The sequence below is a fragment of the Amblyomma americanum genome, chromosome 1, assembly GCF_052857255.1.
Source record: "Amblyomma americanum isolate KBUSLIRL-KWMA chromosome 1, ASM5285725v1, whole genome shotgun sequence".
NCBI lineage: Eukaryota > Metazoa > Arthropoda > Arachnida > Ixodida > Ixodidae > Amblyomma > Amblyomma americanum.
In genome coordinates, this window is record NC_135497.1 from 114,399,938 (window position 1) to 114,426,856 (window position 26,919).

At 45.9% G+C, this 26,919-nt stretch overlaps 1 long non-coding RNA gene across 1 annotated transcript in view; it reads left to right on the plus strand.

The window, feature by feature from the left end:
- LOC144135099 (uncharacterized) overlaps positions 1–26,919 on the plus strand; it is a 49,424-nt gene continuing 22,505 nt past the window's right edge. The window contains exon 1 of the long non-coding RNA XR_013315373.1: positions 1–170. This is a non-coding gene — a long non-coding RNA (uncharacterized LOC144135099). The remainder of the gene's footprint in view (positions 171–26,919) is intronic.

Here is a 26,919-nt window from a genome sequence, read left to right on the forward strand (position 1 = left end):
TTGTACATGGCGTCGCCAATATAGAGCGCGTTGTTTGGTGTGCACGTCTCTTCGTTCCCCGCCTCAAAGCAACGCAGTCTTTGCACTCACCTCGGGACGACCTTTTCTCCTCAACGAGCAGCCCGGAGTGAGCCTGCTTCCTTTTGGAGCATTCTGTTCTTCGCGACAAGGTAAGGGTCAGTTTGGTAGCGTTAGCAGATGTGGTGTGCGGCGGTGCTGCATCGCCTTCATAGCGCCGGTTCCCGCGTTGAGAGCCATAAACGTGCTCGCTTCGCGACGCGTTGCGCCAGCCTTGCTATTTGTTCATGTAGTAAATACACATCGGATCCATAACAAGGCCGTCCATGAGAGCGAGCCACGCACAACGCCCCAGCGCGCGTCTTGTTTTACCCGCCGCTTTGTGTGCACTTCGCTCCTTCGCGGATCTTAAGACATAAAGCCCCGGTTACCGTGCCGGCTGGTCGTCGCGTCTTGGCGATCCACGTGAGACAGTTCAGGCAGCGGTGATCAGCACAGTCGATGGCCGCCGTGAGACTATATAGTGTGGGGAGGTTAAAAAGAAATAAAAATAATAATGCCCATCTCGCGTCAGATGTAAACAGTCCTAACACCAGAGTATAGGCACATAGCTCGGCTGTCTTCTCGTCACGGGTTTGCAGCCTGGCGAGAAATATTGGCGTCTTTCAGAGGTGGCCACGAACGCGAATGGAGGGAACAAAAGCGAGGTTCCGCATAGACACCGCACGGCCGTACATGGCACGTCCGCGGTTAATTCGAGACGGCTCCTGCGCTAGGCGAACTCGGGGGGGGGGGGGGGGGGGGGGGGGGGGGGCCGACGAGGAGAGTAAGATGACGAAGACAGCTTACAAGCGGCGAGTCAGGTCAGAAGAAAATTGTAGACCGCCCTGCAAAGACCTTTCGTGCACTCAGTTCTGTAATACAGTCCCGTTTTTTTTTGTTTTCCCTTAAAAAGTGTCTCTGAACTGTTCAAGAACCAGTCCATAGTTAAGATATCCCACAACATGCGACTACGCCGGTGTGCTCTGCAATGTCAGCGCACGGAGCTTTTCACTAAAGTATCTTGCATAGCTATCTGTTGGACATTTCAGCTTTTGTTTAAGAAAATTTGGCACACTTTTTTCGGTGTTTATTCCAGAACGCAAGTATTTTTCTTTGGTATTATTTGTTTTCTATTAATGAGGACTAACTATATTTGTTGATTTAATGAGGCAGTCCATTGTGGTCAGAAGTCACTTAGAGTCTTTCTCGGCGTTTTGGTCAGCTTGAACAGTGTTTCCCCCAGTAATTAAGGTGACGATGGTGGTACTTCGAGCGGTGCATATAGGAGGAATTGTTGTCGTCATTAAAAATGTAGCAGAGATTAAATGAGACCTGAGAGACGAAAACTGAAGTGGAAGTATACTTCCAAGAGCTAGTCTGACACGTTGTCATTGGGTGTTCGCACTGGTTTGAACGAGTATGGTCTGCGTGATGATGGCAGCAATGGAAATGCTGCTCAGCCAGAACATGATAGTTTTTCGTGACGGCCATGCACGGTTTTGTGTCACTGTCCTAGAGGCAGAAGAAAAAAATCCCTTAACTGACTGAGCTCTGAGGTGGTGAAAAATAAAAAAAAAATCATTATGTAGCTAGGAGGTGGCGAGGAGGTGGGGCTTTTCCGGTCCATAGACGCATGTAAGCAAGCGGAGCAATACCTCAAATCACACACCTAAGGTGCTTATGTAACGATGCCGCGGTCGCATCACGACTCTCGCTTCCCTATTTACTCATAAAATTTGACACTGTGTGACTTACTCAACAGCCAATTATAGTTGGAGACAACTTAGAGAGCCTCAGAAAGGGACTCTCACTAAAGTTGCGGTATGTTAAAAGATGCTGCTTCACAAATATCCTCCGGCTAGATTTTTTTAAATTTGTTTTGTGGACGCTGAGTTATATGTAGCCAAATTTTGGACGTCCGCGTCTTCCTGCCTTTCCCTCAAGAAAAAAAATTAAGGCTCTAGAATTATGGTATCTTTTTTTTAGGAAAGTCAGACATTGAGAAGCTGATTTTGTTCGCTGTTGCATTTGTCCGGCGGAATAATACAGGGCATTGCAGACCGTGGCCCAGTGTTACCAACTGCACCCTACCATAGCTATATGCTGACCAATACTGACCATTTTCAGTTCTAACGAAAAATTCCAACTTCTACTCATAGCCCATGTGTCGCTTCAGAACGTTGAATCCCGCATACCAAAACTTCATGAGCGGCAACAATGTAAGCGTGAACCGGTTCCCACAGTATGTACACTTATGTTTGAATAACGCTGATCGAAAAACTGAGTTGAGTGCCTTTGTGCGTTACAAGTCGAAGTCGTCATGAGCACGGAAATGATGGCCGGTGCTACCTATTTCATATGGCTGATGCTGAAAGATATGCGACAGCAGAAAAACAAAGAAACCCCGAGACCACAGATGCTTTTCAATTTGGTGCACTCGATTAGGCATGGTCCCAATTCTTGTTGTATAGCCTATGTTCAAATAGCGCTGTTGTAAGCACACTGTGCGACCATCGTCATCATCTGTACATATTCATCATGATCGCTCATAATTTACAAGCATGTGTTTGTTTAAAAAATAGGAATGTACGGAAGGTAGCTTTGCAGTAACAGCTCCCACTGATGACCAACGAATGATTCGTTCGGAGGGCGAGGTACGCCCTCTAGCTTCAGGATGGAAGCAGAGTGACATGAGCCTCCTTAGGCACTTTCAGCCTGTCCCTCTGCAATTGCTTTTTCAAAGCAAGCAATATATATTTTGCTGTGGAGGTTAACGTGCTGTGTGCACTACACTATATATAGGAAATGACTACTCGCCCTAATCTGCTAATTTTCTTTGATTCCCAAGCCCGTGTTTAGAATCCCTGGGGACTGCAGCTTCGACTGTGATCCCGAGTTTCATTCTGAGGGACTGATTGGATGAGCAGTTGCTATGGGAAGCTTCAATCAGTGCTTCTGTACAAAGCCGTCAAGAACATTTCTTGCGGTGGTTCTGGCTCTTGTGGAACACATCAGCAATCCCAGTGGAACTCAAACTGCTACGGGTGAGTGTGACTATAATGTTTCATGATGCATATTCTTTCTGTATAGATGTGTTTAGTACTCATCACTAATCAAATATGCCCTCTTGTAATGTTTGTAGTCAGTTTTCAGTCATTCTCACTCTACTTCGACCATTTCAAGTTTCATAGTAGCGTAGTGGCTGGTGCACCTTGCCCAGTCGGTTCATGTGGTGCTGTGTTTAGTAATTATGGTAGCTTTTGGAGCTATCTCTCGAGGCACCATAAGAGACCACGCCTTGACTCTGATAGCGGCCTCTCAATTTCTGTGTCATGTAGCCGGCCATTTGAGCAGCTCAGCTGAAGCAGTTGTGCGCCCCTTTACTGGGTGTGTTGAGAACAGCTGGTTCATTCAGAACACTTGTCTCAATGTACCACCAAAACGGTAGAGGCGTTTTAGAAAGCACGTAGCCCTCTGCTGCTCATATGGAATTGGAGCCAGAGAGCATGGCAGAAGATGACGACAGTTGACAGTCTTCAGCCACTGATACAAATAGTGTATGTAGCGTGGGGGCCAGTGCTAGCAACCCCTCAAGTAGCAACCTCTTCACTACCCACCTTGTCCAGTTTCTGCTAAAACTGGAAACGGAACATCATTTGCCAGCAAGCACAGTACAAACCATAGTTAAGGAGATTGATACATTGCATAGCTTGAGCAATCAGATTTCACTGGAGGGCGGGGTTGACGTTCCAGAAGACGTACTTGTGAAAATTGGATCAGTGTTTGCAAAAGGCGCGCTTCATAGTGGGATGTCTACAACTCTGAGGTCATCATACTGCCGCCGCAGATTCTATAAAAAAAATTAAACTTTATGGAACCGTGGAAGTGTCTCTAAGCCTCAACTGATAGAATAATGAGTCTATATATCACTATGTGCCAGCTGAAAGCCTCACGAAATTCTCGATGTCTCAAGTAAGCAGTGAGAAGAATACGACTTCTGAAGAATGGTTGGAAGATTACATTTCATGTGAGCCTTTCTAAAACAGGGATGGTAAATTGAAACGAATTTTGTGATATCAAGATGAATTTGAAATTGCAAATCCTCTAGGCTCTGCGAAGGGAGATTTTAAGCTTTTAGATGTGTACCTGACACTTGGAAATGTGCCTTTGTACTGCAGGTCTTGTGTGGAAGCCACGCAAATGGTTTTGTTTTGCCGCCAGTAGGATATCAAGGAATTTGGGTTGGCAAAGGTGTTGTAGCCATTGATAAAGGACATGGTCGCTCTTGAGAGGTCAGGAGATTTGATCAGTGGAGCCCCTCATGATGTGCGGCTAGACTTTCTAATGGGAGACAATCTTGGCAGTCATGGCATTGGTGGCTTTGCACGGAATTTTAGCACAAGCACTTACTTTTGCCGGTTCTGCCTTGCTACTCGCTCTGATTTTGAGCAGCAACCTCTTGCGACTGGGGAAAGTGAACGCCTCAGCATTATGATGAATGCGTCGGGAGCATTGCAGGAAGTTTCTCAACTAACAGTAACGGTGGTATTGTTGAACAGCCTTCATTCCATGCCCTTAAGTTTTTTCATGTGTGTAATTCTAGACTGCCGCCATGCATTGCACATGACCTCATTGAGGGGATGGTTAAGCATGATGTGGCATTGTATATTCATTATTTTGTGAACAAGAAATCCTTGTTCACATATGATTACCCGAACAACAGGATATCAACAATGAAATATAAAAACCTTGGCTTGCGCAATAAGCGTGCAAAAGTGTTCAGCCAGGGCTTTAAGCTTTCTGTGAATGCAATGCAAAATTGCGCTCTGCTTAAGCTGCAGCCTCTCTACATTGGCACCAAAGTGGCGGACATAGATGATCCAGTTTGGCACCTTATGCTTACATTAAAGCAAATAACTGACGTTCTTCTAGCACCGAAGATAACACCTGCCCAGGTATCATGCCTCATAGTTGTAATTGAGGACTAGATTTCATCTCGAAGGTAAAATTCTAGCATGGGCCTTATCCTGTGTTTAACAAATTACTATGGAATTAATATACCACCGTAACGACTTTCCCTCCAGCCAATAGTCTAATCTTATTTTCTTCTGTTTGCCATTGCTAGGAATTGGCTTCTTATACTTTTATTTAAAAATAAATAATGGTTCAGGAGTCAGCAAAAAAGGAATAAACACTGCGTGAATTCAAAATTTTCAAGTCTTTTAAGTGTGGCTCTTCATTTTACAGGAAGCATATACAGCGAAAAGTGCTTTGTTGTGAGAACAAAATCATTTTCTCAGCAGCGAGGGACTTCACTGAAGCAGCATGTACTGCCTTCATATTATACTACATGATGAATCTGGAGTACCCAGAGGGTGCTGCCATAACCCTCGAATTAGTACAAAGGTGAGTGCCCCATGTTTAAAGTCTTTGGGGCCAACTTCTTTTCCTAGTAATTCTGACAGGATAATGTTCGCAGATCTTGCAGCCATTTTAATCAGCAGCATTTTGCTTTCTAGGATATTTTTCTGCGCTGAAAATGTGTTTTATGTACCGACCACTGACTGGCTTTTTTGTTTTTTTTCTACACCTTGCCTGGTGTAGGTTGCAGTTCCTAATGCATAGTTTTCCTGTGTGCCTCCACGTATGCATTGCACTGCTTTGGCAAGCTGAACCTGATGTACACACGGCCAGTTCTTTAACAGTACCACTACAGCACTGAGCAACAGCCGTACAGTGTTGTGTGACATAGCAGAGCGGAAAAACAGGATGAAAATGGCAAGCACTTTGCAAGCAATTTGAGTGCACGTGCATATTCTTGGCTCTTTGCAGCATCACTGCATCACAGGCTGCTGTACGACCATCTGTTTTACACCATTGTGATAATGCTAAAAAATTTGCCAAGTGTTCTTAGGAACAGCACGAACAGCTTTATTTGGTTAATTATTTCTCATAGGTCCTCAGTGTAAAATCCGGCCACTGCTTTTCGTACTATATTGCTGGTATAGAACAGAGGAGGTCACTGCAGCCTTTGACAGCATACATCTTTGGCATCTGAAGCTTCTCATGCACACAATAGTTACTTTACGTCATTTGTCCACTGCTACATCTGCCTCTTATACTTTTCTTTGCATACACAATTTACTGCACAGCTCTTCCAAAGAACAGCTACCAACAGGAAATTAATTTGCTCACATGTGTCCACATTCTGCACCTTAAGGAGATGAACTATGACTGGGCAGGCTAGTTGTGTCTGATGCTGATATAACTGTCAGCTCTGTGGGATATACTTGAGCTCAATTATGGAGACATAACTAAGCCTGAATACTGACGTATCAACTTCCTGGCATGAGAAAAAAGCTGTATTGCAGTCGAACCGGGATATATTGAACTCGAAAGAGAATGCAGAATAATTTGATATTATGTAACGTAATGAGGAAAATATATTTACAAAAAAAGATTGAAGGCATGTACAGGGTGAGCCCACCAAAGATCCGAGCAACAAACTGGCAAGCAGCCCAATGCCGGAACACACATTTCGTCCTCGTCGTCTTACATGCGCAGCACTTCGTCCTTGCCTACGGTCATGACAGTATTAATAATAAGCTTGCCTATGACCTAGATGCAAGAGTACATTTCACTCAAGCCAATGATGTCCTTCTTGCAGTAATGTGCCACCCACCAGCGTGCTGGCAGTGCACCACTCGCTAGGCATTGGTCGGCCTAACTTGCTTAGTATCAAAACTGCAGCGTGCGGTACTTAGGGACTGTTTCTTTTAAAAGGTCCAATTCTGTTGCCGTTGCATCGTAAATTGCATAATCATTCATTAAAATGAAGACACAGTTGGCTCCCTCCCGCAACGCCTTCAGCAGCGAAGCAAGTGAGGGCCGCCTCTAGACACTAGCCTTTAGTTAGCTTGACTTCACAGCATAACAGTGATGTGGCATGAGAAGTGACTGCACGACACCTAAGGCCACCCTCAAGCACATGCCACGTTAACCTCTGCATGCGGTTTTACAGTGCTAGCACTATCAGAAGGTTCCCAAAACCGCATCACCGAACCGTCTGTGCGCACGGAAAGTGACTGAAGAGCGCCGTTAGGAAATAGGAATTCGGTATACATAGCGACTTCCCTGTACTTTTACAGAAGATTTTTAAGGGGATAATTGGTGTGTTCGATGTAGACATTTCTGAATATTTGGTTTCGATATCACCACTATAAACATTGGTGATTCTTCAAAAGTGCTGCTTGTTTATTTAAGTCATTTAAATCCCTAAGCAGACACTGCAGAGGAGAGTGCAAACAAAAAGGTGTCTTGCAAATTATATACACATGGTCTGCACACACACACGCTTTCCTGCGGGCGATGTGCATAATGATACTTTTGAGACCTATATCTGTGTTTACATTTTTGAGCGGTGAACACGTATTAAAGGATTAATCTAGTGAGAAAATAACATTAAAAAATGGTTGATGCAAAGGACACTAATGTAAAGCATGGCTTCTTTTCCTTTGCCTACAAGCACTTTGACAAAAACCCGCTGAATGGAAGCAGGCGGAAAGATGTTAAATGTTCCAGGACATCTGTGCCGTCAGAAATTATGAACCTTGTAAACAAACTACGGCTTCAAGATGTAAGTCGACGTTTGCTCCTCAGTGATGCTTTCAACTTGTGCTTAAATGTCGGTAATGCATGGAATTAACAGATGTCTTGACCATTAGACACATTCACTTTGTATGCAGCATAAGTTACTCCTCTGGGGAAAGTTATGTATCTGCACATATCTGATAATAGGTTTTATATGGCACTTAAAACGAGATCATATCTTTACAATATTTATTAGGCTTGTGCACAAGTTATCTTTTCTCTGCTTGCCGCTCAATATTCTTTGCTGGATACAAAACTATTTGACAGGACGCAGTCAAAAGGTCTTGATTAATGGATCCCAGTCGACAGACGTTTCCGTGCTTCCAGGTGTATCCCAGGGGACAGTTCTCGGCCCACTACTGTTTATGATCTACGTAAATGGCATTCGCTACGGTATAACCTCCAAAATTAGATTGTATGCTAATGATTGCGTCTTGTACCGAGGAATAAAACATGATTCGGGCTGGATAGAACTTCAAAATGACCTCAACTGTATTTCATCCTGGTGTCGCTCCTGGCTTATGAATCTAAAGGTGTCTAAATGCAAGCAAGTTCGTTTTACCCGAAAGCATAAACCGATCAATACACATTACTATTTAAACACTGAAATGATCTCTCAAGTAAGTGGGGCAAAATACCAAGGAGTAACAATTAGCTTCGACTTCATATGGAACCGCCATGTAGACACGTTAACTCTGAAGGCTGCTCGCTCTTTAAATTTTATCAAACGAAACTTTAAATATGCTCTACAATATGTGAAAAAAACTGCTCTATGTAACAAATGTCCGCCCAATCGTAGAATACGCTTGTGTCATATGGAACACGTATACGCAAGTTCTTAACAACAGATTGGAAAAAACTTCAGAACTGAGCCGCCCGTTCTGTATCCCACAACTATTCACGTCTTAGCAGTATCAGTGACATCAAAAGTAGCGTAGAATGGCCTCTTGTATCATCGCACGGGGAATTTTTTCGACTCGCGTTTTTACGATACATATTTCATTGTCGCAAAGGTGCTTATCTTTTACCACCTACTACATTTCCCAGCGTCGAGATCACCCGCGTAAGATTAAGGAAATATCAGCGCGTACCTCAGTTTTCGCACATTTATTTTTTCCATGCACAATCAGTGCATAGCATAATCTTCACCACGACATAGCTGGGGCAACATCCGATTCAGAATTTTCTGTTGCGCTAAAGGCTGCTGTGGTTTAACGCTGATTTTAGCAGTCTGTATGTCGGCTTTCTGTCTGTATGTATGCTGGGGTCTTATGTCGACATAGTGGGGAAACATTCGTTCACTTTACCATGTTTTAAACTTAGAAAATTTTTAGTGTGCGCGGCGACATTGCCATGTATTTCCATTCAATTCACATTGTTCATTTCCGCTAATATTTTGTTCCATGCTCTTGCTATGTCCTTTCGGAGTGCTTGAATTATCCTCTATTATTGTTTTACTTGTTTATATATTTGTTTCCTCGGCGCTAATGTATGAAGAATACTGTGGTACATCACCCTACTGTAACGCCCCTGCGGGAGAATGTAGGTACATGTATAAATAAATAAATAAATAAATAAATAAATAAATAAATAAATAAATAAATAAATAAATAAATAAATAAATAAATAAATAAATAAATGTAAAGGGCCACCCACAAATTTGTGTTTTGGGCTTTCTGTGCACTTCTTTTGTAGAGGAGTTTATATATGCATTTTCATCCCATCCCATTGTTCACCCATTGTAGATGAGGCATGTTCTATACCCTTAATGTATAAAGAAATAATATTAGGTATTTTTCCTCTTTAGCATTTGCGGAGTTAGCTTCAACTAGTAGTCTGCACAACCATGTTGCATACTAGTCCTCTGCTGAAAACTTAGAGCAGTATTTTTCTTTGGGTAACCAGCTGTTGCATTCATTTGCGCATATTTTATCTGAAAACTCAGCTATATTGTCTGTCAGTCATGGCATACCAAAGGAAAACAGCAGAGTTGCTTTGTGAAAGCAACTTGCACTGCACTGCTCATTGCAGAGTGGACTGTGCATGTTTTTGTTTTGCAGGGAACAGAATGAACTCATGTGGCGTACAAAAGTCATATGCAACTTGAGAACACAGCAGCCAATTCCCCTCATAGGAGTCTCTCCAGCCAATAGCGTAGGCCAATCGTCAAGGCGTCACGGCTCATACCATTTAGAGGATTAGCCACGACATCTTGAGAACCAGAGGACGCCATTCGATGAAGGGCGTCCTATGAGGGGCACTCACCACTGCATACTTCAGTTGAATGCAACAACAGCACAAGAGTCAAAAGAGTGGTGCAAGACTGAACTAATGTTGTGTTTTTTCTGAGCATTTCATCATGACTGCTGTAGCAAATATATACTTTATGCTCACCATGTACAGCGTTTTTATTTTTTCAACTTACAACACAGCTTTTTATGAATGCATGCGCATCCCATTCTGTACACAGGAATTCGGAATACTTCAGCTCGTGAAGTGTTTACATGGAATATCTGGAATAAAACTCTAGTTTTGAATCCCTGGAAATGTCGTGAACACAAAATGAACTACTTGTTTTATAATTACGGGGCAACGATTCATGAATAAAGTACTGTCATTATAGAAATTACTGAAGAGTTCAAATTTTAAAAAATGACTGCTCCGTTTTATGTTTTAGGAACCGTGCATTATTTTTATGGCCTTTCTCCATATTCCTTTCACGTAACCTGCATTATTTGTACGACATCTTTCCGTATTACTTTCTACGGAGAGCCAATATTTTTACAGCACATATAATTTAAATAAGGTGGAAAGCCCCCGGCAACAATTTACCAGCACCTTTTGCCATAAATAGGAGCGATTTTTTTACAGCATAGTCAGGCTGATTATGATGAGAATACTTGTGTGCGTACGGGTCCACTTCTCACAGAACGGCGCCACGAATGAAGCACATTATGGAGGAAGAAGAGCCGGCCTCGAAGAATAAATCGCTGCTCTTTTTTATTTTTTTCTCTGTGCCTACATTCTGCCCGGTGATATCAGGCTTTGTGTGGCCACTCCTCCTTGTCCTATTATGAACTGGCACAACAACAACACAATAAAAATATTTGTTCCCTACCCATTAGATACGGAGTAATGCAGGGCGAAGGCAGCACTGGAATGAGAATGAGTTCTTACATGACAAGAATATTTGGGTTAATGGCCATAATACAGTTGTACAGATGGGTGCAGCTTCAGGAAGTCTCACACATTCAGGGTATTTAAAACGCTATTGGGACATGCCAAAGAGACAGATCACCTTTTTTCTTTAGTGGCTTTTTTCTTCTGCATCGATGCGCAGACCATGGTTTTTCTGTCGTTCGTGGATAACAATCGGGGACGAACCAGACGAATGTGTATGACCTTGCATTGTCGTGCGGCCAGGTAGCTACGTTTGGAAGTATCGATCCCACTTGCTTTTTCCGACCCTACAAAAACAATAAATTCTTACGGGATAAATACCTAAAAAAACGTAACCAACGACGAGCGGTCGCGCACACACATTCTTCTTTGCAAGGGAGATATTGTACACCTCGGAAGTGCAACAGCGTACTGCAGAACGTATTGGAGAAAATGACTGGTCTGAGCTAAATACCGTAGCTACATTTATTTATTTATTTAACAATGTTGCGTATTACAGCAAAATATCAAGTCGATTCGGTAGTCTCTTCGTGCAAAGTATATAACGGTTTCATCAATGAAACATTCTCTGTGTGCGTCCCTGCGTGTGCATGCCTAATTTCGGATATGTCCGGGAAAGTATAACCGACAGTTACAATTAGAACAGTTACCTTTAGAGGGAAATTCCTGGGGCGCGTCAGTGCGCTCGATGCTGCAACTGTACCGTTCCCTATTTCTGGGCTAGATGCTGTACAGTCTTCCGATATTCAGTTTCATTAGAAAGACAAATATCAAGACTCTTCAAAGTGTGCAAGGCCAAGCTCTCCGTATCTGCCTTGGACTGCCTAAATGTGCATCAACAGCAGCAACTGTTCTTGTTGCCCGGAAACGTCCTGTTACTACATGCATTGCTGTTGACACCATGAGAACACATATTCGGCGCCTCACACGGGTTCCCTGTCATCAACACGCAACACTCCCAATAATTAGGCAGCGTACTGGATTCGCCAAAGTCATTGAAGCCCATCGCGCATATCTTCCATCGGAGTTCACCCCTGCGTCAAGACCGTGCTCACCCTTATGGAATCTTCATGAACCTCGGGTTCACCTCTATATTCCTGGAATTACTATGAAAGCTGGCGTATCACGGCCCGCTCTCAAACAACTGACATTGAATCACCTGCATTCTTACCACAGTCACCGCATACATGTTTACACAGATGGATCAGTTCAGTCGACCACTTCTGCGGGCTTTGTGGTGATACCGGCCAGATCCATCTTCATGAAAGTGAACACGACCTATTCAGCATCTCCAATTGGTGCGGAACTCGCAGCCTTACGGGCTGCAGTAGAGTTCATCAGTCAGGAACCTCCACATGACTGGACGGTTTTCACCGACTCTAAAGCAGCCCTTCAAGCCCTGCAAGCAGCGCTACGCCGCGGGACGCAGGAACAACTTGTTGCTGAGATCCGTCTACTGTACCACGACACCGTATCCAAAGGTCATGACATCATATTTCAATGGCTGCCAGGACACTGTGGTATTAACGGCAATCACCAGGCCGATGCGGCTGCTCGTTCTGCTCACAACGACGGACATCTAGTGAGGATCCCAATATCAAGACATGACGCTGCGTGTGGGCTTCGCCCTTTGGCGCTCGAGCTCACTCTTTCAGGAGAGTTTTGCAACCTTCGCCTCAAGGCACTGGACCCTGGACTGCACCTTCTTCCATGTAAATTAGCACGTCGCGAAGCAACATTGTTATGCCGTTTTATGGATCGGTGTTGCTTTTACCAACCACTATGCTTTCCGGATGGGGATGGCCGACAGTCTTGCCTGTGAAAGCTGTTGTGGTAAGGAGACCATCGCTCATCTTCTCTGTGAGTGCCCTGCATTTGCGAGCGCAAGACATACACTGTGTTGTGCCCTGGACCGCCTCGATCCTCGCCCATTAACAGAGCAAAAGACCCTCGGTCCGTGGCCACAGCAGTCGACTGCTCTCAAGCATACAAGGCACTCTTTGCCAACTTGAGAGCGACTGGATTGAGTGACAAATTGTGACAGCGTTGTGCGTGCGTGTGTGTTATGCCTTTTTCCCCTTCTCTCTTTCTCCTTTTAGTCCCCTAATTCCTCTTCCTCAGTGCAGGGTTGCCAACCGGAACCCCTTTCTGGTTAACCTACCTGCCTTTCCCTCTTCCTCTTTATCTATCTATCTACAATTAGAACGGAACCTTCAACTCGTTCAGTATCCATGCCTGACCAGACGAACTTCCGTGGAGACCTTGGATATGAGTATGGAGTGCGAAATTTTACTTTAATTTAAGTGGTAACTGCGATGTTGGTAATATAACCATATGCCGCACTTCGATGTGGCGTGCCTCTGTTCCGCCAGAATACCAGGGAACATGTGGCGCACCAAATGAACCTGCAGATGGAATAACTTCTCTAGTATAAGAAGGAGAATGTGACTGAGATCTTTCCTCAAAAGGTCTATATCTAAATTCACGCATCTCGCAACTTAAAAATTTCCTCGTATTTCTAATAAACTTTACAACATGAGGTGAATACGTTTTTTGAGTAATTTTCTCCTTTTTGCTTTTGTTTATGTTTTTGTACGACTGCCGTCTGCACCAAGGTCAACAAGACCGATTTGTAGGTTCCTCGATTCGTCCACTTTCAGATATATTATTCTACAGCATAACAAGAAAAAGACCATTTCCTGCCTACCAATGAGTTCGCATCGCTGTAGTAAACTATATTTATTTAATTGACATTATTGTGCGGAAGACACTGACCGTGTGGTGCTAGCAAATGTGCTCGACATTTTGCAGTTTCACTGGATAGCAGGAACGAATCCTGCACACGGGTCAAATTTGACAGCATTCTGTGGTAGCAAGTTCGATTTATGAGCATGATTATGTGACATGTAGGCAATATTGTCGCATAGCGAGCTTTATAGTTTTGCGCGTCAATTGCTGGGGCTGGCAACCGACCTTGAAAAAAACAAAACAAGCAGCCCTCGAAAATGACAACGGAAATGGCTGTATCTCTCTCATCACAATACAGCACGTATCACTCATCGCTGAAAAAAAGAAAAAAAGAAAGGTATGCAGTTGAGGAAAGACATCGTTAACTTCGGAATCGGCAACGAAAGACAAGAGGCTAATAATAATTAATAATTGGTTTTTTGAGGAAAGGAAATGACGCAGTATCTGTCTCATATATCTTTGGACACCTGAACCGCGCCGTAAGGGAAGGGATGAAGGAGGGAGTGAAAGAAGAAACGAAGAATAGGTGCCGTAGTGGAGGGCTCCGGAATAATTTCGACCACCTGGGGATCTTTAACGTGCACTGACATCGCACAGCACACGGGCGCCTTGATGTTTTTCCTCCACAAAAACGCAGCCGCCGCGGTCGGGTTCGAACCCGGGAACTCCGGATCAGTAGTCGAGCGCCCTAAACACTGAGCCACCGCGGCGGGGCAAGACAAGAGGCTAGGAATCAAATTCACGAACGGCCAATCCCATGCGTTGACGGTTGGCTGGTATCTTGACAGCACTTTGCACTGCATCTTTTGACTGTCGCATTTAAGGGCGGGGTTAGCAGCGGCAAGTAGGCAGGCACACAGTCAAGCACGATCAAGGAACAAAGCAGTCGCGAGGAACACTGAGGGATATCGGCCTCCTCAGAAACGAAGTAATGATAGCGGTAGATTTATACCCCTAAACCCATGAAAGCCCACCCGAACAAGGTGAGCTCTTAACCTGGGCACAGAGAACTGGCTTTATTCAGAAGACAGCCGTTTTGTGCTGAAAACTTCCTGGGCCAGATTTTGATCAAACTGGCCCTACAGGTAAGCCAAGCGTTCCAGGCAGTCGGAGGGAGATATGCTCATAAGAAGGCGATAAGGGTAGCTGGGCATGTGACATACCACATAGATAAAAATAGTTCGCAAAATACACAAAAAACACATTATTCACCCCTTCCCTGTTGTTATCCCTACAACTGCCGTTCTTCGCAATCGTGCGTCAACTGTTCTGAAGCAAAAGGTAAACCCTTCAACATTTCCTATACGCTGGAGGAAGTACCAAGCACAGCTGTCGGCGCTGAAATCCTCATCGCTGTCATGAACAAGCATATATGCCCACTTAAAATAGGCCCATTCCAGTTCTTTTCGATTTTGCAACACGGCGTCGTATGCATTGTATTAAGCGACCAGCGAGTAGTCACCGCCTAATCATGGGCTTCGCTGAAGGAGGAAGGCGCTGTATGGTAGCCACAGTTTTAGCGTTTCCTCATAGTTTACTCGCACGCAGGACAAGCGCAAGCTGGCTGCCTCATCATAGACTAACGAGGGTTGGGCGCAGCAGTGAAAACATGCAACATGCTGTCCGGTTTGCTTACTGTTCGCTCATGCGTTTGCTTATTCTTATGTGCTGTGTTAAGAAACCTCGGGACTTACCATTTAAAGCCCAGCGCACGGTGCGTCAGAATTATCGCAATATTTCGAGTCGAACTACCACACAATTTAGCTGATTCAACAAACCACCCCCGTATGAAATTCCTAATGTCCATTCTTTTACTCTCTGGTAAAGTAAGCCAGCGTACGCACGAAACAAAGTCCAGGAGATGGAAATCCCCTCTCAGCAAATTTTGGGGATCATGTACTCAATAGAATTCTGCGCTCTTGTAGCTACTGCGCTGCCTGTACTAAATGTCTGGGTTCTTAGCGCTGGCTTCCTAAATAGAAGCCGCCGACCCACCCATAGACACCGTATGGAAGTTTTGACCTTTCAGTTATTCTACACGTTTCTGGGAAGCTAGAGCACAAAATGCCTATTGACAACAAGTGACAATTGGCGACTGATCTAGCATGGTTTGCTGGTTCCGCAGCAGAGAGATCTCCAGCTAAATCGTGATTACTTGACTCTAAACTGCGCCACAGAACGCAATTCTCTGAGGTCACTGAGCGGTATACAGAAAGTTCGCGGCAAAACACTGCACTGTACCCGTCGGCATGCACTTAGATGTCAGTGCAGGCAGGTCATATGACTAACTGAAAAAGACAGAGATATAAGGAACATACGTCTGGCGATTAAGAATACGCCCATTGGGCCCGTTTATGGAAACTCACTAGCGTCCCAAGGCGCTGTCTATCGTTCGGGAGCGCGTGGTCGGAGCGTTCATCGCTGTCGCACTGGCGGCATGGCGTATGCAGACACTAAGACCAACGCTTCCCATGCGGAAAGTGAGCATCATACAATGCACCCGGAGCCAGTTGGCCGACGACAAAGTCACGAGAGTAAATTTCAGTGTCTTCTAAAGAAAACTACAGCAGTGTTACAATTTTTTAGACCGCCGCGAAGAGGACGATATATGTCCGCCGCTCTACCAAAAATCAATGCAGCGGGTTCAGAGCAATCACATGGGAACCAGTAGAGCATCCAGCGCTGCGATAGCACCATCACGTTGTGGCGGCGGCGACTGATGTGCGCAGTGTATCTTCGGTCACTCCACACGTTCATCTTCCCATTATATGCGGTCGCCGCGCAGCCACAACGAAGATGAGGCAGGCGCAGGCGTCCGTTGCTCTGCTGCTCGCTGAGATACTCTGCGCTGGGCCCGGTCGTCCCGCTGTATGTCAACTACGCGACCGTGGCGTGCTCATTTTGCACGGCAAGGCACACGAGTTCTTCCGCTTCTTTTTTGACGGGGAAGCCAGATGGTGAAGGCGCTGCAGGGGAGCCACCAGCAGGACAGGCCACAGGGCGGTGCGGTCGACTAGCTGCCTGGACGAGACCCAGCAGAGTGTGCACAAGTTCTTCCTCGTAATCTCCGATGCCAGAGACGCAGGATGGTGAAAGCGTCCCTGGTGCATCATCGGGATGGTCTATCTCAGGAAGAAGGGATCTAGCAGCGGCATGGGGCTGGCGTTGGGCGCGGCCCACTGGTTCTTGCACATCTTGGAGGTCAGACGGAAGGCGCGCATCCATCAACACCGCCGCGGGGTTGGTCGAGAGGCGGCAGGCACGAGCAGCGCCCTGGACGAGATCTTCCAGCAGGAGCGCAGACTTCTCCGGTCTTTCGACCTTGTTGAGGGCGAGAGGTGCAAGTGCATAACATGCACGTAGAGCCGACATCCGAGTGGCAAAGAGGGGAGTAGCCAGGAGCACGACTTGGTAGTGTTTATACTGGTGCTGGTCGTGTAAGATCAGCACCACTATTCGCTGGGTACTGACAACGAGCACGTTGCGTGTGATGTCGACGCCAATCCCAGCATGACGTTCCAGCTGGCCCGTCTCTTGTTTACTTTCAGGGCGAGGCATATCACCCTGAATGAGCTTAGCGATGTTCTCTTTCTTACTCTTTAAGCCGTGGTGGTGCTTCAGTACCTGGAAGAACTGCGGAGCGTTGTCCGGTGCGCCGGCAAGATGGGGCAACCCTGCGGTCTCAGCATGGGCAGCGCACGTCCCGTCGTAGGCCACTGACCACTCTGACAGCACACAGGTTGGGGCGGAGAGGCTCCCGGGCGATCGAGAATGCTGCAGCCCGATCCTGGAAGGGTAGTGGCGCACCATTTCAGCAGGAAGCAAAACAGCAGCTTACAGAAGACTGGGAACGCTCCACCTTTCGGCAGAATCCACGGCTTCTGCGCCAGGCTCCAAGCAGAGAGGCTCCGCACCTGCACCAGGCGTCGAAAGTTGTCCACCCCGCAGCTCACCGGCGGCCTCGGGTTCGTATTAAGGGTGTGCCGAACTGTCGTCGCGTCGCGATATGCCGGGGGGCAGCGTGGTATGACTTCCGTCGCTATCGTCCAGGGGTGGAGAGGCAAGCCTTGAGGGCCGGAACAATGTGCAGCAGGCACGACGCGTTCGCCAGAGGTCCTCCGCTGAACGCAGTTCCTGGGCACGTATGCCGCGTGAGGCGCGAGAGTTTTAACAGGTATCCGATCTCTTCCTTCTTGTCTTCGCATTTATCCGAGATGCGGGAATATGCAACCCAAACTGTGCTCTTAACCCTCGGAGCCTTTAATTTCTTCCCCCCTTTTTTAATGGTTATCATCCGTCGGCCAAACTTAGCGCTTTAGATGTCTGTAAATAGTTTAAATATTACGCACTGTTATCTGGGTGGGTCCTGAAGAAGTCCAAGACTATCACGAAAAAAACAAAAAACAAGGACTGATGAGGTGACGATCATTAAACCTCAGTGCATCATCATCATCATCATCATCATCATCATCATCATCATCATCATCATCATCGGTGTCCTGTAATAATATTGCGAAAGAGGAGACTACGACGCGGAAGGCGATGCAGTGTCGTGTCGTTCTAGGCCCGCGACGACTGTGAGCATCATCACTATGTATCATGCATTACTTTCACCACAGCATGTAAAATGGCAGGTCATAGGCCACAGCATGTAACATGACAGGTCATAGGATACTCTGCGGGGATACGGTGGCCGCTGCTGGCAAAGGACAGGGTTAACTGGAGAGACATGGGCGAGGCCTTTGCCCTGCAAGGGGTGTAGTCAGGTTGATGATGATGAGAATACTTGTGTGCGTACGTGCCCACTTCTCACAGAACGACGCCAAGAGCGAAGCATCTTACGGAGGAAGAAGAGCAGGCCGGGAAGAAGAAATCGCTGCTCTTTTTGTAATTTTTTTTCTCTGTGCCTACATTCTGCCTAGTAATATCAGGCTTTGTGTGGCCACTCCCCCTTGTCCCATTATGAACTGGCACAACAACAACACAATAAAAATATTTGTTCCCTACCGATTACATATGCAGTAATGCAAGGCGAAGTCAGCACTGGAATGAACATGACTTCTAACTTGACAAGAATACTGGTGTTAATGGGCACAATGAAACGGATGGGTGCAGCTTCAGGAAGTGCCACACATTCAGAGTATTTAAAACGCCTTTCGGACATGCCAAACACACAGATCAGCTTTTTTCTTTAGTGCCTTTTGCTTCTGCGTCGATGCGCAACCCATGGTTTTTCTGCCGTACGTGGGTAACAATTGAGGGTGAATCAGACGAATGTCTATGACTGTTCATTGCTGTGCGGCCAGGTGGCTACGTTTGGGAGTATCGATCGTACTTGCTTTTTCCGACCAAGCCTCAAGAAAAACTTGCACAACTCATGAGGGCGCCTTCTCAACGCGGACGCCTATCGCCTCTACAAAAAAACAATAAAATCTGACCTGATAAATACCTAAAAAAAGTGACTAATGACGAGCGGTTGCGCACACACATTCTCCTTTGCAAGGGAAATATTGTACGCTTCCAAAGTGCAGCAGCGTACGGCAGAACGTATTGGAGAAAATTACCAGACTTTGCTAAATACCGTAGCTACATTTTTATCGATTTTTTATTTATTTATTTTTAGCGGTGTTGCGGATTACAGAAATACATCAAGCTGATCCGGTAGTCTCTTCATGCAAAGCATATAACGGTTTCATTAATGAAGCATTCTCTGCCTGTGCCCCTGCATGTGCATGCCTCATTTCGAATATGTGTGGGAAAGTATAACCGGCAGTTACAATTAGAACGGAACTTTCAACTTGTTCAGCATCCATGCCTGACCAGACGAACTTCCGTGGAGCCCTCGGCTTTGAGTATGGAGTGCGAAATTTTGCTTTAATTTAAGTGGTAACTGCGATGTTGGTAATATAACCATATGCCGCACTTCGATGTGACTGAGATCTTTTCTCAAAAGCTCTATATCTAATTTTTTACGCTTCTCGTAAATTAAACATTATCTCTTATTTCTTATAAACTTGACAGCATGAAGTAAATACATATTTTGAGTAACTTCTTCCTTTGTGATTTTGTTTATGTTCTTGTACGACCGCCGACTGCACCAAGATCAACTAGACCAATTTGTGGGTTCCTCGATTCGTCCACTTTGAGATATATTCTACACCATAACAAGAAAAAGTCCGTTTCTTGCCTATAAATGAATTCACATCGCTGTAGTAAACTATATTTAATGGACATAATTGTGCGGAAGACACTGACTGTGCAGTGCTAGCAAATTTGCTCAGCATTTTGCAGTTTCACTGGATATCAGCAGAGAATCCTGCACGCGAGTCAAATATGGTAGCATTCAGTGCTAGCAAGTTCGATTTATGAGAATGTTTATATGACATGTAGGCAATATAGTCGCACGGCGGGTTTTAGAGCTTTGCGCTTCAATTGCTGGAGCTGGGAACCGACATTGAAAAACAATCAAACAAGCAGCACTCGGAAACAGCAACCGAAATGGCGATCTCTCTCTCATCACAATACAGCACGTGTCACACATCGCATAAAAATAAAAAATGATGGCATGCAGTTGAATAAAGACGTCGTTAGCTTCGGAATCCGCAACGAAAGAGAAGAGGCTACGAATCAAATTCACAAACGGCCAAGCCCTTGACGGTTGGCTGGTATCTTGACTGCACTGGGCACTGCCTCTTTTGACTGTCGCATTGGAGGGCGGGGTTAGCCACGCCAAGTAGGCAGGTACACTGTCAAGCACGATCAAGGAACAAAGCAATCGCAAGGAAATAATTAACAGGACCACTCAGGGAAATCGGCCTCCTCAGAAACGAAGGAATAACACTGGCAGATTTACCCACCACCACAGCCCACCTGAACCAGGTGATCTCTTGTTCTGCACAGAGAGAACTCGTTTTAGTGACAAGACAGCCATTTTGTGCTGAAAACTTCCTGGGGCAGCTGCTGATCAAATTGGCCCTGCAGGTAAGCCAAGCGTTCGTGGCAGTCGGAGGGAGATATGCGCATAAGATGGCAGTAAAGGTAGCTGGGCATGTGACGTACCACACAGACCAAAATACTTCGCAAAATACACGAAACACACATTATTTTCCCCTTCCCCGGCGTTATCCCTACAACTGCCGCTCTTCGCAATCGTGCTTCAACTGTTCTGAACTGAAAGGTGTACCCTTCAACATTTCCTACGCGGGAAAAAGTACCATGCACAGCTGTCGGCGCAGAAATCCTGATCGTTATCACGGACAACAAGTATATATGTCCACTTAAAAAGGCACCTTCCAGTTCTCCTCGCCTTCGCAACACGGCGTTGTATGCAGTATTTAAAGTGACCAGCGAGTAATCACCGCCTAATCATGGGCTTCGATGAAGGAGGATGGCGCTGTATGGCAGCCACAGTTTTCGCGTTTCCGCACGCAGGAAAAGCCCAAGCTGGCTGCTTCATCATAAAAAGAAGTGGGCGCAGCAGTGAAAACATGCAACATGCTGTCCGTTTTGCTTACTGTTCGCTTATGCGTTTGCTTAATCTTATGCGCTGTGTTAAGCAACTTCGGGACTTACCATTTGAAGCCCAGCGCACGGTTCGTCAGAAATATCGCAATATTTCGAGTTGAACTACAGCACAATTTAGCTGATTCAACAAACCACCCCCGTATGAAGTTCCTAATGTCCATTATTTTACTCTCTGGTAAAGTAAGCCAGCACACGCACAAAACAAATTCCAGGAGCTGAAAATCCGATTTCAGCAAATTTTGGGGATCATGTACTCGATAGAATTCTGCGCTCTTGTAGCTACGGTGCTGCCTGTACTAAATGTGAGGGTTCCTTGCGCCGGCTTCCTAAATCGAAGCTGCCGACCCCCTATAGACACCTTTCAGCTATTCTATACGTTTCTGCGAGGCTAGAGCACAAAACGCCTATAGACAACAAGTGACATCTGTCGACTAATCTAATATGCTTTGCTGGTTCTGCAGCAGAGAGTTCCCCAGCCAAATAGTGATTACTTCGCACCCCAAAGCGCCATAGAACGATATTCTGTGAGTCCACTGTGTGGTATACAGGAAGTTCCCGGCAAAACACTGCACTGTACCCGTCAGCACGCACTTAAATGTCAATGCACTCAGGTCATATGTCTGACTGGAAAAGATCGAGATATAAGGAATTTACGTCTGGCGGTTATGAATACGCCCATTGGGCCCGGTTATCTAAACTCACTAGCGCCAGAGGCGCTGTTTATCCTTCGGGAGCTCGTGGTCGAAGCGTTCATCGCGGTCGCACTGGCGGCGTGGCGTAAGCAGACACCAAGACCAACGCTTCCTATAGGAAAAGATGAACAGCTTAGAACGCACCCGGAACTTGTTTGCCGACGACAAAGTCCTGAAAGGAAATTTCAGTTTCTTCTAAAGAACACTACACCTGTGTTACAATTTTTTACACCACAGCGACGAGTTCGATATCTGTTCGCCGCTCTAGCAAAAATCAATCCGGTTGGTTCATAGCAATCACAGTGGAAGCAGTACAGCATCCAGCGCTGCGATAGCACCATCACGTGGTGGCGGCGGCGCCTGATGTGCGCACTGTATCTTCGGTCACTCCACACGTTCATCTTCCCATTACTTGCGGTCGCCGCGCAGCCGCAACGAAGGTGAGGCAAGCGCAGGCATCCGTTGCTCTGCTGCTCGCCGACATCCTCTGTGCTGGGCCCGGTCGTCCCGCTGGCTGTCAACTACGCGACCCTGGCATGCTCAGATTGCACGACAAGGCACGTGAGTTCTTCCGCTTCTTTTTTGAAGTGGAAGCCAGATGGTGAAGGCGCTGCAGAGGCGCCACCAGCAGGACCGGCCACAAGGCGCTGAGCTCGTCTAGCTGCCTGGACGAGATCCAGCAGAGTGTGCACAAGTTCTTCCTCGTATTCTTCGACGACAGAGACGCAGGATGGTGAAAGCGGCCCTGGTGCATCATCGGGATGGTCTATCTCAGGAAGAAGGGATCCAGCAGCGGTATGGGACAGGCCTTGGGCGTGGCCCACTGGTTCTTGCACATCATGGAGGTTAGCCGGAAGGCGCGCATCCGTCAGCACCGCCGCAGGGTCGGTCGGAAGGCGGCAGGCTCGAGCAGCATCCTGGACGAGATCTCCCAGCAGGACCACAGATTTCTCCGCTTTTTCGACCTTGTCGAGGGCGAGAGGTGCAACTGCATAACATGCACGCTGAGCAGGCAGCCGAGTAGTAAAGAGGGGAATAGCCAGGCGCACGACGTGGTAGCGTTTATAGCGGAGCTGGTCGTGTAAGATCCGTACCACTGCGCGCTGGGTGCTGACAACGAGCACTTTGCGTGTGATATTGACGCCAATCCCAGCATGACGTTCAACCTGGCCCGCGTGTTGTTTACCTGACTGTACACAGGGTGCGGCGGAGAGGCGCGCGGGCGGTCGAGAATGCTGGAGATCGATCCTGGAAGGGTAGTGCCGCACCATTTCAGGAGGAACCAAAAACAGCGGCTTACCGTAGCCCAAGGTCGTTCCACCTGTCAGCAGAATCCACGGCTTCTGCGCCAAGCTCCAAGCAGAGAGGCTCCAAACCTGCACCAGGCGTCGAAAGTTCTCCACCCCGCAGCTCACTGGTGCCCTCGGGTTCGTACAAAGGGTGTGTTGAACCGTCGTCGCGTCGCGATATACCGGGGGGCAGCGTGGTATGTCTTCCGTTGCTGTCGTCCAGGGATGGAAAGGCAAGCCTTGAGGGCTGGAACGATGTGCAGCAGGCACGACGCGTTCGCCAGAGGTCTTGGCCGAAGGCAGTTCCTGGGCACGTATGCCGCGTGAGGCGCGAGAGTTTAACAGGCATCCGATCTCTTCCTTCTTGTCTTCGCATTAATCCGAGAGGGCGGGAATATGCAACCTAATCTGCGCTCTTAACCCTCGAGGCCTTTTGATTTCTTCCCCATTTGTTTCTTTTAATTGTTATCATCCGTCGGTCTACCTTAACGCTTTAGATGTCTGGAATATAGTTTAAATGTTACACTCTGTTTGCTGGGTGGGTCCTGAAGAAGTGCAAGACGATCACGAAAAAAACAGAAAACGAGAAAGGTTGATGATGTGACGATCATTAAACCTCAGGACATCATCATCATCATCACTGTCCAGGAATAATATTGCGAGAGAGAAGACTACGTCGTGGAAGGTGATGTGGTGTCGAGTCGCGCTAGGCCCGCGGCGACTGTGATCATCATCACTATGTATCATGCATTACTTTCACCACAGCATGTAACATTAAAGGTCCTAAGATACTTTGCGGGGATACGGTGGCCGTAACTGGTAAAGGACGGGGTTAACTGGAGAGACATGGACGAGGTTTTTGCCCTGCAGTGGGCGTATATATATATTACTGAAGAAAATTTCGGTAACTTTTTGGGGGAATCGTCCTTAAGTAGGTTATGCCGTTTGGCGAAAACAAACGATTCGTCCCTATTCGGTCCGTATTCGGTCCGACGAGGAGAGTAAGATGACGAAGACAGCTTACAAGCGGCGAGTCAGGTCAGAAGAAAATTGTAGACCGCCCTGTAAAGACCTTTCGTGCACTCAATTCTGTAATACAGTCCCGTTTTCTTTTTGTTTTTCCTTAAAAAGTGTCTATGAACTGTTCAAGAACCAGTCCATAGTTAAGATATCCCACAACATGCGACTACGCCGGTGTGCTCTGCAATGTCAGCGCACGGAGCTCTTCACTAAAGTATCTTGCATAGCTATCTGCTGGACTTTTCAGCTTTATTTATGAAAATTGGGCATACTTCTTTCGATGTTTATTCCAGAACGCAAGTATTTTTCCTTGGTGAATATTATCTTTCTATTAATGAAGACTGACTATATATAACGCGGCAGTCCATTGAGGTGTGAGGCCACTTAGAGTCTGTCTCGGCGTTTTGGTCTGCTTGAACAGTTTTTCCACCATTAACTAAGGAGACGAAGGTAGTAGTACTTCGAGCGGTGCATATAGGAGGAATTGTCGTCATTAAAAATGTAGCAGAGATTAAATGAGAGCTGAGAGACGAAAACAGAAGTGGAAGTATACTTCTAAGAGGTAGTCTGACACGTTGTCATTGGTTTGAACTGGTATGGTCTGCGTGATGATGGCAGCAATGGAAATGCTGCTCGGCCAGAACATGACAGTTTTTCGTGACGGCCATGCACGGTTTTGTGTCACTGTCCTAGATGCAGAAGAAAAAAATCCCTTAACTGACTGAGCTCTGAGGTGGTGAAAATGAAAAAAAAGCATTATTTAGCTAGCAGGTAGCGAGGAGGTGGGGCTTTTCCGGTCCATAGATGCATGTAAGCAAGCGGAGCAATACATAAAATCACACACCTAAGGAGCTTATATAACGACACCGCGGTCGCATCACGACTCTCGCTTCCCTATTTACTCATAAATATTGAAACTGCGTAACTTACGCAACAGCCAATTATAGTTGGAGACAACATAGAGAGCCTGAGAATGGTACTCTCACTAAAGTTGCGGTATGTTAAAAGATGCTGCTTCACAAATATCCTCCAGCTAGAATTTTTTAAATTTGTTTTGTGGAAGCTGAGTTATATGTAGTCAAAATTTGGACGTCCGCGTCTTCGTGCCTTTCCCTCAAGAAAAAAATTAGAGCTCTAGATTTATGGTAACTCTTTTTTTTGTAGATGAGGCATGTTCTATACCCTTAATGTATAAAGAAATAATATTAGGTATTTCTACTCTTTAGCATTTGCGGAGTTAGCTTCAACTAGTAGTCTGCACAACCATGTTGCATACTACTCCTCTGCTGAAAACTTGGAGCAGTATTTTTCTTTGGGTAACCAGCTGTTGCATTCATTTGCGCATATTTAAACTGAAAACTCAAATATAGTGTCTGTCAGTCATGGCATACCGAGGAAAAACAGCAGAGTTGTTTTGCGAAAGCAACTTGCACTGCACTGCTCATTGCAGAATTGACTGTGCATGTTTTTGTTTTGCAGGAATAATGAACTCCTGCGGCGTACAAAAGTCAGATGCAACTCAAGAACACAGCAGCCAATTCCCCTCATAGGAGTCTCTCCAGCCAATAGCGTAGGCCAATTGTCAAGGCGTCATGGTTCATACCATTTAGAGGGTTAGCCACGACATCATGAGAACCAGAGGACAGGATTGGATGAAGAGCGTCCTATGAAGGGCACTCACCACTGCATTCTTCAGTTGAATGCAACAACAGCACAAGAGTCAAAAGAGTGGCGCAAGACTGAACCAATATTGTGCTTTTTCTGAACATTTCATCATGGCCACTGTAGCAAATATATTCTTTATATTCACCATGTACAGCGTTTTTAATCTTTTCAACACACAACACAGCTTTTTATGAATGCATGCGCATCCCATTCCGTACAGAGGAATTCGGAATAGTTCAGCTCGTGAAGTGTTTACATGGAATGGCTGGAATGAAACACTAGTTTTGAATTACTGGAAATGTCGTAAACACAAAATGAACTACTTGTTTTATAATTACGGGGCAACCATTCATGAATAAAGTACTGTCATTATAAAAATTACTGAAGAGTTCAAATTTAAAAAATGATTGCTCCGTTTTATGTTTTATGAACCGTGCATTATTTTTATGGCCTTTCTCCATATTCGTCCGTCCGTGGATTCGTCCGTCCACTTTAAATATATTCTGCATCATAGCAAAAAAAAAAAACGACCATTTCTTGCCGATAGATGAGTTCACATCTCTGCAATAAGCTATATTTATTTAAATGACATTAATTATTGTGGGGAAGACACTGTGTGGAGCTAGAATATTTGCTCGAAATTTTGCAGTTTCACTGGATAGCAGGAGAGGATCCTGCACGCGGGTCAAATTTGATAGCATTCTGTGGTAGCAAGTTCGATTTATGAGCATGTTAATGTGACATGTAGGCAATATTGTCGCAGAGCGAGCTTTATACCTTTCCGCGTCAATTACTGGAGCTGGCAACCGACCTTGAACAACAAACAAGCAGCCCTCGGAAATAGGAACCGAAATGGCTGTCTCTCTCTCATCACAATACAGCACGAGTCACTCATCGCAGAAAAAAAAGAAAAAAAGAAAGGCATGCAGTTGAGGAAAGACATCGTTAACTTCGGAATCGGCAAAGAAAGACAAGAGGCTAGGAATCAAATTCGCCCAAGACCATGCATTGTCGGTTATCTGGTAGCTTGACAGCACTGAGCACTGCCTCTTTTGACTGTCGCATCGAAGGGCGGGGTTAGCCGCGGCAAG